The 18,085-nt window shown below is 38.2% G+C and overlaps 1 protein-coding gene across 3 annotated transcripts in view; it reads right to left on the minus strand.

Moving 5' to 3' along the window:
* Positions 1-18,085, minus strand: part of LOC122342649 (plexin-B2-like) — a 92,547-nt gene that overhangs the window by 34,991 nt on the left and 39,471 nt on the right. For 2 of the 3 annotated variants that reach the window (XM_043236618.1, XM_043236620.1), the window contains one exon: positions 10,105-10,182. The gene's annotated coding sequence lies outside the window, so the exon portion shown is untranslated. Of the gene's footprint in view, positions 1-10,093; positions 10,183-18,085 lie in introns of all 3 variants that reach the window. The other variant, XM_043236619.1, reaches the window with a different exon arrangement.

Consider the following 18,085-nt stretch of genomic DNA (forward strand, 5'->3'; position numbering starts at 1 on the left):
CAGGGAGACTAGGAATTAAACAACACGCTCTTAACGCGCTCTCATTTTATACTTGAGCAAGATAAGCAGAGGGTTGTATGAAACGCAATTTCTTAATTTATGACTCGCGAGCATGAATGGTTTGGAGAAGAACCGGTTCAGCCAGCAGGATGGATTACACAATCAGAGAAACTGACATGTTTTGGAACAGGAATGCAGAGTTGCATTTCATTTGAATATATGTCTATGTGTCTGTAAATCTAATAATGTCTGTTAGGAGAGAGAGAGAGTTGCGCGGTGGTCCTAGTTTATAAGGAAACACTTCAACATAATTAAAAACATCAAACTTTAATCTATTATGTGTCACAAACATTCAGAGATTGAACCGAGAAACAAAGTAAGAGTTTAAAGTAGAAACTTGTAAAACAAAAACAAAAAATCGAAATAACGCCTTTTACTGTTTGGCTATATACTAGAAATGAGTGTCGTCAAATGATTTATCGTGATTAATCACATCCAAAATATATATACACACACAGACATAAAAATATATTTTGAAAATATTAACATTTATACATTTATATATTCAGATTCTTATATTTTACATTGGAAATAAATAATATATAAACCACATTTTTCTTAAATATATGCATGCATGTGTATTTATATACATGTAAATACACACATAATAAATATATACAATATTTTAGAAGAGATTTCCTGTGATTAATCACTTGACAGGACTAGATATATGACATAATATATATGATATGATATGATATATGATACGTTACAAGTAAAAAAACTGAATACTATACTTAAGACACATTCTCTTTTAAGATTAATTTGAAGCAACTTTCCCATGAATCCAAATTGTGACTGTTTCGATTTAGGATATGTTTTTAAATGCTTTAAATAAATGGTTTAAATAACCATGACAGTTCATGTCTGCACAAAAACGTCTTTCTTTGTGAATACAGACTGCATGATTGGTTGCTGAACCTGTAGTACAAAGAATGAATGATGAAAGATGAAACGCAACTCAAATGTAACCGTATTTCAACACACAGCTTGACCACCTTAGGCTGGTATGACCTGTTTTTTTTTTTTTTTTTTTTTTCAGCATTTCCCTTTCACACACTTCTAAGCAGAAAGGAGGAAAATCAGCTTTGGCTTCCCAAGTGTGGATGAGTCAACGTGATTTAGACAGCAAAACCAAGTAAAATTCCCCATGCCAGCTTTTCTCTTCAATAACATAACCACACACATCTCCACAGAGCTAGCGAGAACCCACAAGCCATATTAAATCAGTAATAATATCTGCTGCATTTAGCTGTAACTGTAAAAGGCAAGTGGTTATTTTCGTTTGAGCCATTGTGTGGCTTAAGCTGGTGTGAGTAGGCTAATCGCTAATGCTAGCTCATGTGATGAGGCAAGGGGAAAATCTCTAATCTGTATTACAATACACATTCTTTTCAAATTCCCCAAACGAATGGAAGGAATAATGCCGCGTTCCATTCGAATCGGATATGCAATATTCCTATTTGATATCTACCACACAGCATTCGTTTGTACAAGACATGGCAGATGTCTAAAAAAATGCTAGCACTCGCTCTGCGGGTGTACAATCACCAAAAGTGAAGATTCATTTAAAATATTCTTATTTTATTCGATTTTTTTTACACACCAGTGTTTTAATTTGTTGTCTAAACAGGACATAAATATATTAACCTTTACTTTTTAATGTTCTTTTGCTCTTTAATTTGCTTAAAAGTACGGTAGCTGCTATGTTTGCTTTAGCGGCATGTAACCACATCCAAATCATCTTATGATTCCATCCAAATGTCCATGACTGAACTCTAGGAAATTTCAGCTTCAAACAGGAAGCTGGTAATTGCAACTTTCTGATGTGAACAGAACCCAGCCTAAGCAACAAACATGTAAAAAATTTAGAACCAAAAAAAAAAAGTTTACATTTCAAATATTTGAGCAATTCTGACCCAGATAAGCTAGAGATAATGAGAAAGAGCTGGTTTGAGAGTCACAATTGCCGGCTTTATGGTCTAAACACTCTGCTGCTGATCCGTACAGCAGATATAAGAAAAGCGGGGCATTTTCAAGCCGCCTGGAGCTCTGTACCGGCTGCGTGGGATTCTGTTCTGGCTGCAATGCTCTGATAATTTCTTAATAGGCTGTTGAGAAACCAATTCAGCTTATGGGGAATAATGCAGAAACAACTTAGCAAAAAGAGAAGGAAAAAGAGAGAAACATTTTAGAGACAGGTACAGAGACCCGTGACTCATTGCACCAGAGATTAGGGGCTGATGACTGCAGTGAAGTTCAGACTGGTGGTGGCAGCGATCTCCATTAGTGCACAATTACTATAATCAGTATGTGTGCATATTGGTCTGCCTCCAAACACACACACACAGCCCACAAGTTTCGATTGCAGAGAAATCTGGCCTGTGATCTCATCAGCAATGAAAACACACACACGCAGAGTCTCCATCTGGTTTTGACCCGTGGGTTTACGTTACGATGTATGCTTCGTATATGGAGCATTATAAGAAAAAAAAACAGAAAGCATAGCAAAGCACTTGACGTGATCAATCAATAAAAAAAAAGATGCTCTGATTTCAAGGAACTTCAGGAAGCAGGTGGACGGTTTAACATGCCGCCTGCAGCACTCAGAGAGCGGCATAATTTTTTAATAGACAGTCAGAGGAAGTGAGGGAGGTTACACTGGCTTGCTCTTTCTCCTCCTACTGCTATTTCAGAAAGAGATTTCGCAATTTGGGATTTGTAAAAACTTCTGTGCCAGTGTTAATGGGGATTGAAAGTTTGATAAGAGCAAAAAAAAAGAAGTGAGGAAAGAATGAGTAATGCACCGCACACACACACACACACACACAGGACAGAGCCTTTGAACTACTCTGATGATGACAATGGTAAAAAACCAAAACAACCTCAACCCTATATTTATGTGATAAGAGGAGATACTAAGGCAAAACATAAGATAAAAATAAAAGCAAAACAACAAAAAGCCTAAAAAATCCCAAACCTGCACAAATATATGATGTAATAATATAATATTACATTACGCAACATTATAAAATGTTACATTATATATTGTACAATGTAGCGTTCTACATTATACAACAGTGTACCGCGATATACAGCAGGCTAAGTGAAAAGTTAAAGTGAAAAATGTATATGAATTTCAAAAGTACTTTATATTTGCAGTTTCCCCTTTTGCTTTAATGACAGCTTGCAGTCGAGCACTCAGACATCTGTCAAAGCCCCGGAAATGATGACTAGCGGAATAACTGTACTTCTGTCGAGTAAGCGAAAGGATCCGTCTTCCTCTGGTTCTGCTCTCATAACTTTTTCTTTTAATATATCTGACAAAGTGCCCGAATCGCAGTCTCTTTCCCAGGCTGAGAAAATCATTTCTAAAAAAAAACAATATATCATTCCAGAGAAAGTGAGACAGAATAAGAGAGTGTACCACAGAGATCCGTCCTCCCTTCTGCAGTTTTAACTCTGCATCCAGTGGAAAGAACGGAGGAGGGAAGATGCGCGTCTGAGATAGCAGGAGGAAGAGGATGGTCGAGGAAGGAGAATCGATACTCTGTCAGAGCTGGAACTCCTCAGCGGGCGACTTGGGACACGGCCAGCCTCACCGTATCTGACAGCTAATTGTTTCTCAGGAGCTTCCAGAAAGACATTGTCACGGTGAGGGAACACAACCGTATTATTATCAAAATACCAAGTGACATAGTGAAAGGTCAACAGAATCGTTACGTGTCATACCTGTCTGTGTCTGTCAAAGACAGAGGAAAAAGGGGAGACGGGGGGGAAGAAGCACTTGTCATAACACCAAGACCTGATGTGACCGAGTCAGAAGAAGAAAAAAAAAAACCTTCAAGGAGGAGGAAGAATTTAAAACCTCATTTGGAGGCCAATGTCTGTGTCAAAACAGTCATGGAAGCCCGTCGATTTCCTTTCAGAAGCTCGCTCTCACGACCTCTGACCTTTCATCGACCTAGTTTGTAGACGGATACGAGGCTGTTTACTTGGAGCAGCAATATGGCCTGCAAGGAGATCATAAATTTTTGAAAATGAAATAAATGGTGCTTACTGGTGCAAAACTCAGTCCCGTGATTCAAAAGTGTTTGCTAAGTGGCTTTTAATGTGTTCTAAGTGATTTTTTACACATCGCATTTATGTCGTCTGCCGCTTTAAATGCTCAAGCCATTTTAAAGTCAAGAACAGTCAAACGTTTACGAATCTGCAAAGCGTTCATTATTTTAACAAAATAAGAGGGATCGTACAAAATGCATGTTATTGTTATTTAGTAGTGGCCTGAATAAGATGATTCACATAAAATGCGTTTACACAGTTCAGGAGAGAAAATAATGCTTAAAGTTATAAAAATGACAAAAAAAAAAAAAAAAAGTTTACATACACTTGATTCTTAATACAGTTTTTTTGAAAGGTGTTCACAAGTTCCTTTGTTTATCCTAACAACTGTCAGCTGTTCTTCAGAAAAGTCCTTGAGGTCCCACAAATTCTTTGGCTTTCCAGCATTTTTTTGTATTTGAGCCCTTTCCAACAATGACTGTATGATTTTGAGATCCATCTGTTCACACTGAGGACAACTGAGGGACTCATTCTGCAACTATTACAGAAGGTTCAAATGCTCACTTGATGATCCAGAAAGAAACAATGCATTTAGAGTCTGGGGTGAAAACTCTTGAAATTTGAAGATTAGGGTAAATTGAACTTATTTTGTCTTCTGGAGAAAAATGTAAGCACCTTCTGCAGCCTCCGAAGAACAGTATTAAACGGAAAGATAATAAGAAAAATGCATCTTCCTCGAGTTCAAAAGTTTTCACCCCCAGCTTTTAATCATGGTGAAACTTGGCATAGCCTTGGGCTTTGTGTATTCCCCTAAAATATGGAATATATTTGAAGTACAACTCATGTCTGTAGCACAAAAAAGCACAGGATAAATTACATATAGAATTTTAATATTAAGGGTTTTGGGTAATGCTTGGTAAACGCATACCAATGTGTTAAAATGATTTCCAAATTTTAAAATGAGAGGATGAAAACTGGTATATTTGTTGTGGTAAATCCAGAAGGATCAAAGATGACTGAGGCTGCCACTGTGAATATGTTCTACCGAGCAAATGCTCAGACAGAAACCAGCTCTAATTCATTTACCCGTTCATCCCCCTTCACTTATTCACCTCACTCTCGCTCGCTCTCCTTCCAATCTTTCTGTCAGCTCCTCTGGGTCAAATTACCCCTGCCAGGCATGACGAGATTTTGATGCTCTCCCTCCGTTTGGTGCCCTGAAAGCTTTAAATCGAACTATGATGCAGGATCGACTCCAGAGCCAAATACAGGTCTGAAAAACTTCATGGGGGCTGAACTTGGATCAGAAAGCACAGAGTATTACTGTCTGTCAGGATCTCAAGGAAAACAACTTCTCCTCCTCATCCATAACTGGTGAAACGCTTCATCTCCTCCGCTGGCATACCGTGTCATGGCCTCTCTGCTAGATCATGGATCGTGGGATAGATTACAGCAGCACAGACTTCTGGGATAGATCACAACTATTACTGCTGAGGGAGCAAAATATATCCATCAACCTAGAAACTCCAAGTCTGCTCCAAAACCTACTGAGGCACACCATTTTAAAGCATCGACTTTGCAAGCTGTTCCAAAAGATAGAGATGTTAATTAAGATGCTTTTTAAGATACCTTGTTTTAGCCAAATGTAGATATGTAGAATCAGAATGCACTGCAACAATCCCAGTGAACCAAGTTCAAGATGGCAGTCGAGGCAAAAGAGATACGGACTATAAATGAATAAAGTTGTATTTCATTTAAACAGACAAGTACTGATAAAAGCCATTCCAAGTAATTAATTACGTTTGCTTAGAGCGCATCGTTACACTCCAAACATCCTGCTGTTAGCTTAGCAACATGCTAACAGCACACTCAACTGCAACCAAGTTATGAGGTAAACAATTTGCTGCCTACGTACAGTGTTACAATCTGTCATGTATGAGGATCTATTTGAGTTAGGATGCTGTCTACGTAGAGAATGAATCTGTTGACTAAGTTTACGAACAGAGCTTCTGAAAAGAGAGGAACATGCATCTTTCCTGATACCATCTTGGTTTGGATCTACGACCAGGCTTTGGGTCTATTTCCTGCAAACTGCTAGTTTTCTCTCTGTCCCGTCCGCTCAGGCTTCCCTCTCTCACAGATTATGAACTAGTGGGAGGACAGGTGAGAACGCCCATAATTCTTCCACAGCAGAGGGTCGATAATTTCAGGAAGGGGCTATATATCTGACTCCGTCGCTTATTATTACACAAGGGTCGTAATTCTCCAGCTCTGGATGTATGAGACCGCAGAGTTCCACTTTATCAGAGTCACTTGGCAAAACTATGACTTCCAACAATGCAACTGAGCCCCTATTAAAGAGGGAGTGCTGGCAGAAATGCATATTCACGCACGGTGCAAAATTATATTTTTGCCACATCTGCTAATGGCAAATTTTGAGTCAATAGATATTGCTTAATAGTCATAAAAATGTACTTTAAAACAAATTTAAGCAAATAAAATATACTATTATATTTATTCTTCAAATAAATATAACAGTATAAAGTTGATAGTAATGTAATAAAATATATAAATAAGTGTAAATACTAAAATATAAAACAATTAAGAAAACATAACTAAATGAATATAAGATCAAAGTAGACAAGTATTACATAATAACAGGAAAATTAGAAATAAGTAGAAAATTAAAATGTATATATACAAATAAATATAAATATACAATACATTACATTATAATATAATATCATTACAATATAATAGTATAAAGTGGATCATAATATAATAAAGCATATCAGTAAGTGGAAATAATAAAAAAATGGAAAAATAAACAAATATAAATACACAAATGAAACTTTAAATAAAAAGTATATAAAGCAAATTAATAATAATTGTAAGTATAAAGAGATAAAATAAATATGCAATTAAAAAAGTATTAAAAAACAAATGTGTGAATAAAATGAATAGAAACATCAATGTAAATGTTTAAATAATGGATAAAAATCCATACAAATAAATAAGCATGTGAATAAGCATAAATAAATAAACACAAGCGAACTAGTTGCATTTTTTCCACCAAAAGGAAATTGAGACTCCCATCTTGAGAGTGAATTTCGAATCCTGCTCATACACATGCAAAGCACAGGAGTGTATGGCACTGCTCCAAGCACAACACCCCAGTCACCACGTCTCCATCACATCCTCACTGTGTTTGTGTGAATCATAGCTAGTCTCCCAGCACTTAAAGTTAACTTAATGTAAATTTGTTATTACTTGCCCTCTGGGCTCCAAAAAGTGGACTTCTGCTCAAACAGAGTTCCCTGACATTTAAACTCCAAGAGGGGCCCTGAAGACCTTTCGTTTAACACAGCTGTTTGAATAAACCATTAAAACTAGTAACGACAAGACCTACAGCAAATAAGCATGTTGGACAGGAGGTGAGGGTGGTTTGACCTCTCTGTAAAATGATGTGAGACCCGGTGGCTGACGAGAAATAATCACACAGACCCACATCATTTCTCTGCACAAATACACGAGCGCACACTTAAATCTTTCAGGCTCCAGAGGCACTTCACAAACAGCCCTCCTCCAAATCTAGAGACATGTTTGAAATAATCACTTGTTCTCTCTCATGTCAGCAAGAGTATTGATATTCAAAACGCACGGCTAGCTGTTAAACATTCATCAAGACGGGGCAGACTGAAGCTCCTTAGCCTGCGGTAGGGCAGTTTGGGCTACATGGGTTTTGTGATCTGGATCACAAACAAACTGGAGTTTTTTTCCAGGCCATCTGAATGATAATTGTATGCTAATCGACTGGTCCATAAATACTATATTTACAATTAGATTTACGAACACTGAGCCTAATTCATAAAACATGAGCGGAACTGATTTTTTTTGCATAAACTGCTCAAGGCTTTTCGCCCACTGATTTTTATTAGATGATGCAACTGAACGTTAAGAAACATCCTAAAAGGGCTTTAAGAAATATACATAGAGCGCAAACAAAAACGTTTCTTTTGGATTAATCACAATTTGATAGCACTACTTTCGAACTTTTTACTGTATTTTTGATCAATTGAATGCAGCATTGGTGAACCTAAGACACTTCTTTCTTGCAAAACGTTACAAGAAAGATTTTTTTTTCCAGCTACTGCTAAAAAACTTCTGATTCAGCTTCTTTTGATTCATTCCAGTCACATCAATACCACTGACGGTACAAAACGATTTTACGCCTGAGGAAATGGCCCGAAGCGATGAGTTTATCTCTCTGTAAAGGTGAAAGTTTAGCTGGTGAACATGCTTTACTATAACTTTCCAGCGGTGCAAAAGGCAGAATTTACACTCAATATCGCACACTTCCTGGGTGTAATCACCTATTGAGAAACAAACGCGTACACACACTTATTATCACAGTGACGTGACTGACAGGAGCTATTAATCATTGTCAGCGACTGAGGCGAAATCCGCATTGAGGCTTTTATGAAAAATGGTTTGCGATAGCAGAGCAGCATTTACCAAGGTCTCGCTCTCTCTTTATGTATGTGAAGCTAATACTTTCTTTCTGTAATAGGAGCTCAGTGTCCACCGTTCCTGCTTAATAACCGGCAAAAAGAAAAACTAGGTGCCGGGATCTCATAGCGAAATCAAGAGCAGCTCATAATCTGCTTTGCAATCAGAATTTCCTCGCCGCCTCGTGAAAAAAAGCAGACTGCCTCAGGCTTCAATATAAATGCAATAAGGTGAGGGTGGAAAGACAGAGTGTGTTTAGAGTATTGAAAGCGCCTGCGTTTTTTTTTTTCTGTGGTTGGAGGGTCTGGTTTCATGTTTCATTGACCTTCTTTGTATAAAAAGCATGGATCCAATCCTTTATTGAAGGACAGCAGAGACCGAGGCAGCCAATAGCAGACGCGAGTCAAAAGCAGGAGATCAGGGAGTGGCTAGAGAAACCTTCAAGACAACCTCGTGAGAAATTACAGCTCTCAGGCGCCTTCTCTACTACTTAGTGTGATTCTCAGATTGTTAAGTAGAGAAAGGAAAAGCAATTTATTCTATTAAATTACTCCCCTTTTGCCCACTGCACCTGAAGAGGAACGTGGAAATCTACATTTTTATAATCAACTTCGCCGAGTACTTTTCTGAACAATTACTTATGGACAAGACCCATATAATTAAACGGTGATGAGTTCAGACACATTTATTTTTACAGTATGGGCATAGAATGCATAGTTTCAAAAACAGGGCAAATGATGAACAACAACTCATAAAAAGCATAAAAATTCTGCATTATTCTACCTGTGTATATATACCCACATGCACACAATTTTTTCATATATTTATATATAAACACGTACAATTGTTTTTGTGTGTGTGTGTGGGGGTGATATAAGACATGAATATTCATTTTGATATATTTATTAAATATTACGTGTTATAACATCCAAAATTGGACAACATATATTCAAAATCAACCGATATAGATAAATGGGTCTCAAAAAAACCCCCCAAAAAACAGGGGTGGTAAACCATTATGGTACCTAAATATCATGCCTGACAGTTATAAAGGCCCGAGATGTATATTTATGTGCAGATATAAACGTACTATAATACATTATTGCACAAAACAATCACTATATTTTTCACAGCAGGTGGTTTTAGGTCCAAAAAACTTGTCTTGAAACACATTCAGGTGACGAACGTGTTAAAGTGCTTTTGGGATGGACACAGAAGATATGCTTTAAAGAGCGATGCTTTAAACTTCACTGTGAGAGTTTACGTCTCTGACAGTCTAACAGCGCGCTGAAGCACATCACGCTGTCAGCATGCCAGAACCCTTTCTGCAAAGCTGCATCTTAGTATTTATCCCTTTTAAAGCACAAAACGGTAACGCTAAGAGAGAAATTAGAAGCAAAAATGTAGATTAACTTGCCCATCCCCACTTCTTACTGTCAAACACAGTCCTACATCTACTTACTCGCCACTTACTTTTGACTTTCCCCCTCTCTCTGCCCTCCTCCGCCTCTTTTGTTTCCTCTGATCCTCTTGAGTGCTGCTGTAGAAACACTACAAGAAAAAAGAAAGAACAAAGGGCATTATTACAATCAAATGGACGGAGAAGCGCGCACAAAAAAAAGCCAATGAGCACACTCCCAATTCTATGGCAGGCACTCAAACGAGGCTAAAGTCAATTATGCCTCGGCTTAGCCTATTCCACAGCCCGATTCCATGATTTAAATGCTAAATTTCCAATGAAACCTATGAGAGAATTACAAAAGCCATAATTTAGACCACAATAGACTTTAAACTGCTGAATATTGACAATAAACTGAACACGGTCAAGTACTGGCTGCGTCGTCAATGAGTGAGCAATACATGACAGCTGTGAATGTGTTTCCAATGCGGGGTTGAATCCCATGCAAGAGGAACTTTGATTGGACGGGGCCTATTTTGTCCAACAGTGAGTGTTGTAAACAAAGGAACAACAGAGGCAGGCTTCGCCAAAGCGAGCCTAATAAAGCTCACAGCGAAACCGATACGAGGTAGAATTGGGGATGTCAAAAGCCCTGAAACCTAGTCGATACTAAAAGAAGAATTATCGGACTCGACTTGGTACCAGACTCTTTGTGGTCAAGCCATCTGTGAGAAAAATATTGGTGTGCGGCTTTTGTGAAAATTACAGTAATCTACAGCAAAAGCAGAACGGCCTGACTTAACCTAGAGAGAATGTGGTTTACAGATGAACAACATGATGAGGGGAAATGGCAGACATGTTTCATTAGTGCTAACGTCACAGATGAAGAGTCCCTCAAGAGTATTAAACACACTTACACACTCGCGCTCACTTGCTCCATGCATCAGCGGAAGAGCGTTTATCCGTGTATGCGGACACACACACACACACACACACACACCTGTCTCTCTTCTCTCAGAGCAAGCATTGCGTTCATAAGATAAACATAGTCCGACTCATTGGAGGAATTGTGGAAATATACTTTTTTTGTGAAATTTAATTAGAATTTTTGCTGTAATGGGGGAAAAAAAACAACAGAACAAAGCTAATAGTTATAATAATGATGATAATAATAATGGCAATTATATATTTTTAAATGCTCAGTCAGATTTCAGACACTTCACTGTATATTATATTATTCTGAAAATAATAATGTTTCTTTAATGCCATGCCATTTAGCTTTAACTATATTCACAATATAGAACGGCCATGTAAATGTCATGAAAATAATTTTCCAATCCAGGCTTTGGTAGGTTTACAACAGGTTAGAGAAAAAAAAATAAAGTAGAAAGTAGTAGTGCGGTGACCCACGAAACTGAACGCAATATTGCATAGTTTGTCAGTGATCTACAACACGCAAATTAATATTATGTACGCAAAAAATTATTTTGGACGCAATTAAATCACAATTAATCATTTGACGGCACTAGTCAGAATACATAACCTTAAAATGAGCCACTTAGATTATATAACTAACTATAATTTTCACAATGTACTCCGTAATCAGCAGCGGACTACAAAGTAAATCTACAAAGTCAATGTTTGATAGTTCACCCAAACACCCTGATGTCAAAATATGTGTGTGTGTGTTTCTACTCATGTGACAATTTTCATTTATGTGACCCATCAATATTTATATTACTTAATTGTAATAGAACATCCACTCACTTCTATCCCCATTTTGTTTTGCTTTTCTGAATATAATCCATGTCTGCCAGCATCTTCCCATCATAATTCGTGTGTGTGTGTGTGTGTGTGTGTCCATTCATTCTGATGTCTTTCACATATGCCGAGGCTGCCCTGGGCTGTTTGATGATTTCAGAGACTCGGTGTCAGGGGTCAAAGGGATTTGGGTGTGGGCAGAGAGGTGGGCTTGAAACCCCACGCTCCATTTCACTGCTGCGCCAATGTATGTATGTTCTCATTCAGTGTGTTTCAGTGCGTCTGTGCTGCCAGTCACCATCATTTTTGGCTCCGCCGTGGACTGAGCAATGAGAAGCAGATGTGTGTAGTCGTGTTTCTGAATTCTGATCTCTTTCTGTCGCTTTCCTCCTCGAACACACACCCACATACATGCACGTACAGGTTCATGGCCAAAAGGCAAGTCATTCTTTTTTCTTTCCAGCCAATCTGCAAGATCTGATCTGATCCATGCGTGCAGACAAAACACACACGAAAACTTTTATCAACAAACAGCACAAAGTCCAAAAAGGGGCTTTCCATAAACTCAGCGTTGAGGCATTTAGGAGCCAGCGAGCCAGAAAAAAAGCCTCAGTGAGGAACAAAGGCTGTCCGTAATCAGAGCTTTTAGGCGTAAGTTGTCCAAAACATTCAGAATTTTGTTCAAAACTCGGGAGGCGTGACGTGCCAGAACCCGAGCGTTCCTAAAAATATTTTCCAGAAGGAAGCGGAGGGCTGTTTCAGTAATCTGTCCCGCAGCTAGAGTCGGTCCGCTCCTGGCGCTCAACACAACAGCGAAAAACCCACCAAAAAAACTGGCAAAAACTTCAAAACCTGCAGTTACCACTCATTAAACACACTCGCACCGCAACCGCGCGGCGCTGATCGACAGATGAAAGAGACGTCAGGGTCGGAAGTTAAAAATGCAGATCCTTTGCTGGCGTTCCCTCATCCAAGCATCAATCCATCCAGATCCAGGGGGAGGAGGAGGAGGGTGAGTTGTGCTGAATGAGGGTGAGCGTGATGTTGGGAAAGATCTTCGGCCAGGATGGGCTCGGAGACTCGGCTGGGAAAGTTTACGGCTGGAAGTAATGAAGAAGCCATGCACACATACAAAGAGCAAAACACACTGTCTGGAAGCAACCACCGAACCACGAGATGACCTTTACGATCTAGAACACACACGCACACAGACGAGGTCTGCAAACAATTGTAGACCACCAAACGCTCTTTAGAAACACACATATGCATTAAAACAAACACAACAAAGATTTAAGGTTGAAGCACTGAGGGAGCCATTTGTGACCTCACACACACACACAGCTATGATGATTTGACAGAGGTGTGTGTGTGTGTGTGTGTGTGACAACAAAATGGGCAGGACAGCAGGAGGTAAATGTTACATCTGACACCATCAACAATTAGCACAGCACTGTCAAAAGACCAACCTCAAGTGCTTACCCTCACATTCAGAGCATTCCAGAGATTCTTCCAAACAGGACTTTGACCCACTGTGGGTGAACTCTGACCTTTAGAGTATACGCTTTCGCATTCCATTTTTTTAAACACTAAAAATGATCCTTCCCGAGGTGGCTTTTATTTCACTTACATATGATTTTAAATACCGACTAGACTACTGTTTACTTTCCATGTAATATGTTCCTTTTTATTATTGCTGTGTTTATATAATTACATATAATTATATAATTACACATTATGATTGTTTTTGGATATGATTAATCGCAATTAATTGTTACCCAGCACTATTTTTTATATGCATCAGACATACATATTTTATATATGCAAATATGATATATGTTTTATATAATTTTGCAAAACTCTATACAAATGTAAACGCATGTGTATTTACATTAACTGTTCATTCATTCAAATACGTCAAATATAATGAAAACTAAATCAATCCATCAATTCATGCACACATTTCAGGTCAACAGGAAAAATAAAGTGGCTGGAGTAACGGCAGCGTGTCAAAAATAAGCGAGTGTGTCCATTAACTGAATGTGCGTCACATTGAGCTATTCCAGGACCGCTTGATTATAATAGAGGCAATCTAGTTGGGTTTTGAATTGAGTTGTTTCGAAAACTACAGAGTGAGAACATTATCAATAATAGCTACTAAGTCAAAACCAGCAGGTGTAAAGGGAGGGTGCAGAGACAACATTTTACAAGCTAAAAATACATTTTCTTCTAAGGAAATTCACCGGCACTTGCATGTTCGGTGATGAACATGTTAACATCATGTAAGATCCGAATAAAACCAAAATGCGATTTCAGTGTCTCTCACATCTGACCGTGTAGGAATGCAGAGGCCCATGAACCAAAAACCAGCCTCACATATAACCACAGAGCTCCAAGTTTCCTGTCTCGACTAGCCGCTCCATCTCTAGAGCTATGACTCCCAGGCACTGAAACCCTAAGCCACACACACACACACACACACACACACACACACAGAGTGATAAATGCGATCTTAACTGCAGCAAGACTTCATGAAGCTACCGCATGGTTCAGAGACCATGTTTTTACAGGTGTGTGTGTGTGTGTGAGAACGTGATAACAGTGAGCAGCACACACATTCACAGACCCTGTTGACCTGTGAGGACAAGACCGAGCATGTTTTAGCCGATGGCTAGCGATGTATCATTCTGCATTTTTGGTCTTGTTTTCCAGTAAGTACAACATCCTACACGCTCTTAAAAACAAGCTAAACTGGTATTAAACATTATTAAGGCTTTTTTAAAAATAAACTAATTACATTCATTAAAATGACACATTACATAATTAAAATGATCAAAAGTGACAATGTTAAAAAAAAGATTGGTCACATTTCCAATTTTTGCCATTTACAAAATTTTTTACACAAAAATATTAAGCAGCACAACTGTTTTCAACATTAAAAAAAAATCATATGAAATGTTTCTAAAATCAGCGCATCGGATAACTGAGAACATGGAGAATTTTACTTTTTCCATCATAGAATGAATTATGTTTTAACATATTAAAAGTTATTTTAAATTGCAATAGTATTTAAAATATTTATCATCAAAAAAAATGCAGCTTTCTTAAGCATAACTTTTTTTTAATTCTTACCTATACCGTACTTTTCAACAGTGGTGTAGTCAAGTTTCAAATATAATAAATAAAAAAAAAAATACTCCATATAATATTATTTTAAAATACTACAGATTTAAATTGGTTTTATATATTTGATATATTCTGTTATTTTCTTGACATACCAGCAAGAGCCTGTAATCAGGAAGGATACTGAAAGGAATGGTCTGACGTATTTTTCTCAGAAACAAACGCACCATAAAACAACATTCTACTGACTAAGCAAACCCCCGACACAAACATCAATAATAAGCACTGTTGATCTATAGAGTGTGGTTTCTGTATGCGAATATGTGAGGGCACAACTCCCATGGCAAAATGGCAAAGTAAACTGGTGGCATATGGGAACTGGGGCATTAAAGATTCATATCAAGACATGCCATCTGAGACTAAAAGAGCGGGAAAAGAGAAAAAAAAAAAGACAAGAGAGAGACTGGGCCAGGCTCCAATGATGCCCGCTTTCTCACACACCCACTGCAAAGCTCGAGGCTGGAAAGAGCTGGCAGCATCGCTCGGGAACCTGCTCCCATGGCAACAACAACCCAGAACCTTGCGACTCCAGCGCCTGAGCGAGACGACACGGTTTAACACGAGAGGACAACGAGCCTGAGACCTGGGACCGATGCGAAGAGAGCAACCGACGCAGTCGAACGCAGTCAAATTCCACTTTTCAGCACTGCTCGTGTGAAGATGAGGATAAGGAATAGTGCGAGCGCGTGAGCTTTTTTGGAGGGCATTCAGAAAGCAATTCTGAAAATAAAACGCTTGATGGTACACATGGAAATGCTTCACAGCAGAGAAAGCAATTTAATTTCGTATGAGAGGCAGACAAACTGAAAATTGAGCAGGAGAGGAGTTAGTAAGAGTGTGTGCGCTTGTGCGTGTGTGTAAAAGGAATTATAGGGCCGCAAAAAACCATTTCACTATCCATTTCTCGTGAAATGGCAGCTGACAGCGCTTCACACAGGTTGACTAGGTGAGGCGTCTTTGCTTTTGTTTAAGCGGTGACACCCAACCATGGCTCATAGCACACGCTAACCACCGTCCCTGCTCTGCTGTCATGCAACGGCACACCGCATACTATCTGTTAAACACATGTTCTCCTCGCCGCGCTTGTTAAAATAAAAAAAGAGAAATTTAAAAAGAGAAAAATGTCAGCTGGCACCTTTCCCTGGTACAAAAGGGCTGTATTGAGACTTCTTTTATTACTCATTCACCCTCTTTTAACTGCAAACCTGCGTGCCTATCTTTCTTCTGTGGAACGCTACATTAAACTATTTGCAATCATATTGCATCAGAAGACTTGAAATGCAGCAAATGAGTCATATCTGTTGCTCGGGGTGGTCGATACGACCAAATTTCTGTGATTCATTCTATTGCACGACGACAATATATATAGAATTTTCATAATTCTATTAATGCGCCCGTATTATGTATTTTCGAAAATTACCTTTCATGCAGCATGTTACACAAAACACAAAGTCTCTCAAATGAAAGAGTGGACTCTGAAGCACTGAAACGAGTCGTTTTTTAAAAGGAGTCCCATGCCTTTGACATTAGCATATTGTCTGCCTATCTGTTGGTCTTTTTTCATTGTTCTGAATGAAAATGCCAATTCATTTTTTGCCACTAGGTTCCTGTCTTTGGTGCATTAAAAGCTCACAAACACTGCTCCAAATGAAATCAACCAATAACCAAAGGGGTTTGGAAAAATTAATTGTTGAATAATGGTTTGGGAGTCAAATGAGGTAAAAACAAAATGTGTATTATAAGAAATTAAAGTTTTCTTTGTTTGGGTTTTTTTTACCTTGAATGCACGTCACCCTGTTGTTTGGGTCTCCCAAAACCAAAATATGAACCTTTCATAACCTATAATAGGGACACATTAAGAACTAATACTAGCCTAAATAATAATAGTAATAATAATTATAATAAAACTCAAGCTCACAAGTAAATAGTCAGCAATTAAAAAAAAGAAACTAATAACAAGCAATTAGGCAAAAAACTAGTAGAACAAATTAATAAGAAAAGTTTGAATGAATGACAGACAACAGGAATATAAAACTGCTGTTACTTTAAGAGCTTCCTGATACAATGTACTGTTAAACCTGTCTTTTTGTACTCAGCTATTTGCTTTCATTGAAGACCTAAAATATTGCAATTATGAGGATACTTACAAAAACAGGCATTCTGACACACGTTTGTGTATTTAACCATCAAAGGCATAGTATGTGTCTTTATGTGCGCATGGATTCTTGACAGCACTTGGAAATAATCTCTCAGTGCGCACATATAGTGAAACAAAGTCTCTTTTTGGTTTAAACTTGTTTTAAACCGTGACGATGAAAAATGCATCCAAGAGTTTTCGTTGCTATGTAGCAAAGCAATGCCGAGCATGAGCATGAAGCCACGATAGAAACGATAGTCCAAAATCTCTACCAATTGACAGATATCTACCAGTTAATCGTGTCTACCCATGTATTATCCTTCGTGGTAATTATTAGTCCTATTTCGAAGATTACGGTCCACAAAACTCACAATGTGTATAAAAAAGGACTACTTGAACATTCTTCAAAACATCTCCTTTTGTGTTCCACTGAAAAATAAAAAAAACCTCACAAAAGGCTAAAAATGACTCAATTTTCATTTTTGGGGGGTGAACTGATCCGTTAAGGCTGGTAGATGTGGGAATTTGAAGCAGATGTGTTTTCATTTCCTGTATTTTATTTTCATTGGAGAGTTTCATTTCGAGATCCTGATCGGGATCCAACACACACGTTCGGTCTTGCTTGACAGGTATGCAGAGTGGAAGGAAACCCAACAACTCGTAAAAAGTCTATTCCATCAGCAGGTACTCAATTTATCTTTGAAATGAGCTGGAAAAGAATCATTTGTGGGACTGATTGAGAGAAATTTGAGAGTAGGTGTGTTTAGACTACTAGCTAAAACAAACTGCCATCGGAAGCAGTTTTTTAGCGTGTTTATTTGTACATTGACAGAACAGACATGTTTCTAGTGCTTGTCAATCAGTTATTTCTGGGGGTAAAATTATAAAAAAAAAGAAGAAAACATAGCTAGCCCGTTAGCATTAGTCTGTTCTCATCTCTATTTCCACTGCTTAAAATAGTTCCTGACAGCAACATA

Source organism: Puntigrus tetrazona, chromosome 4 (genome assembly GCF_018831695.1).
Source record: "Puntigrus tetrazona isolate hp1 chromosome 4, ASM1883169v1, whole genome shotgun sequence".
In the NCBI taxonomy this organism is placed as follows: domain Eukaryota; kingdom Metazoa; phylum Chordata; class Actinopteri; order Cypriniformes; family Cyprinidae; genus Puntigrus; species Puntigrus tetrazona.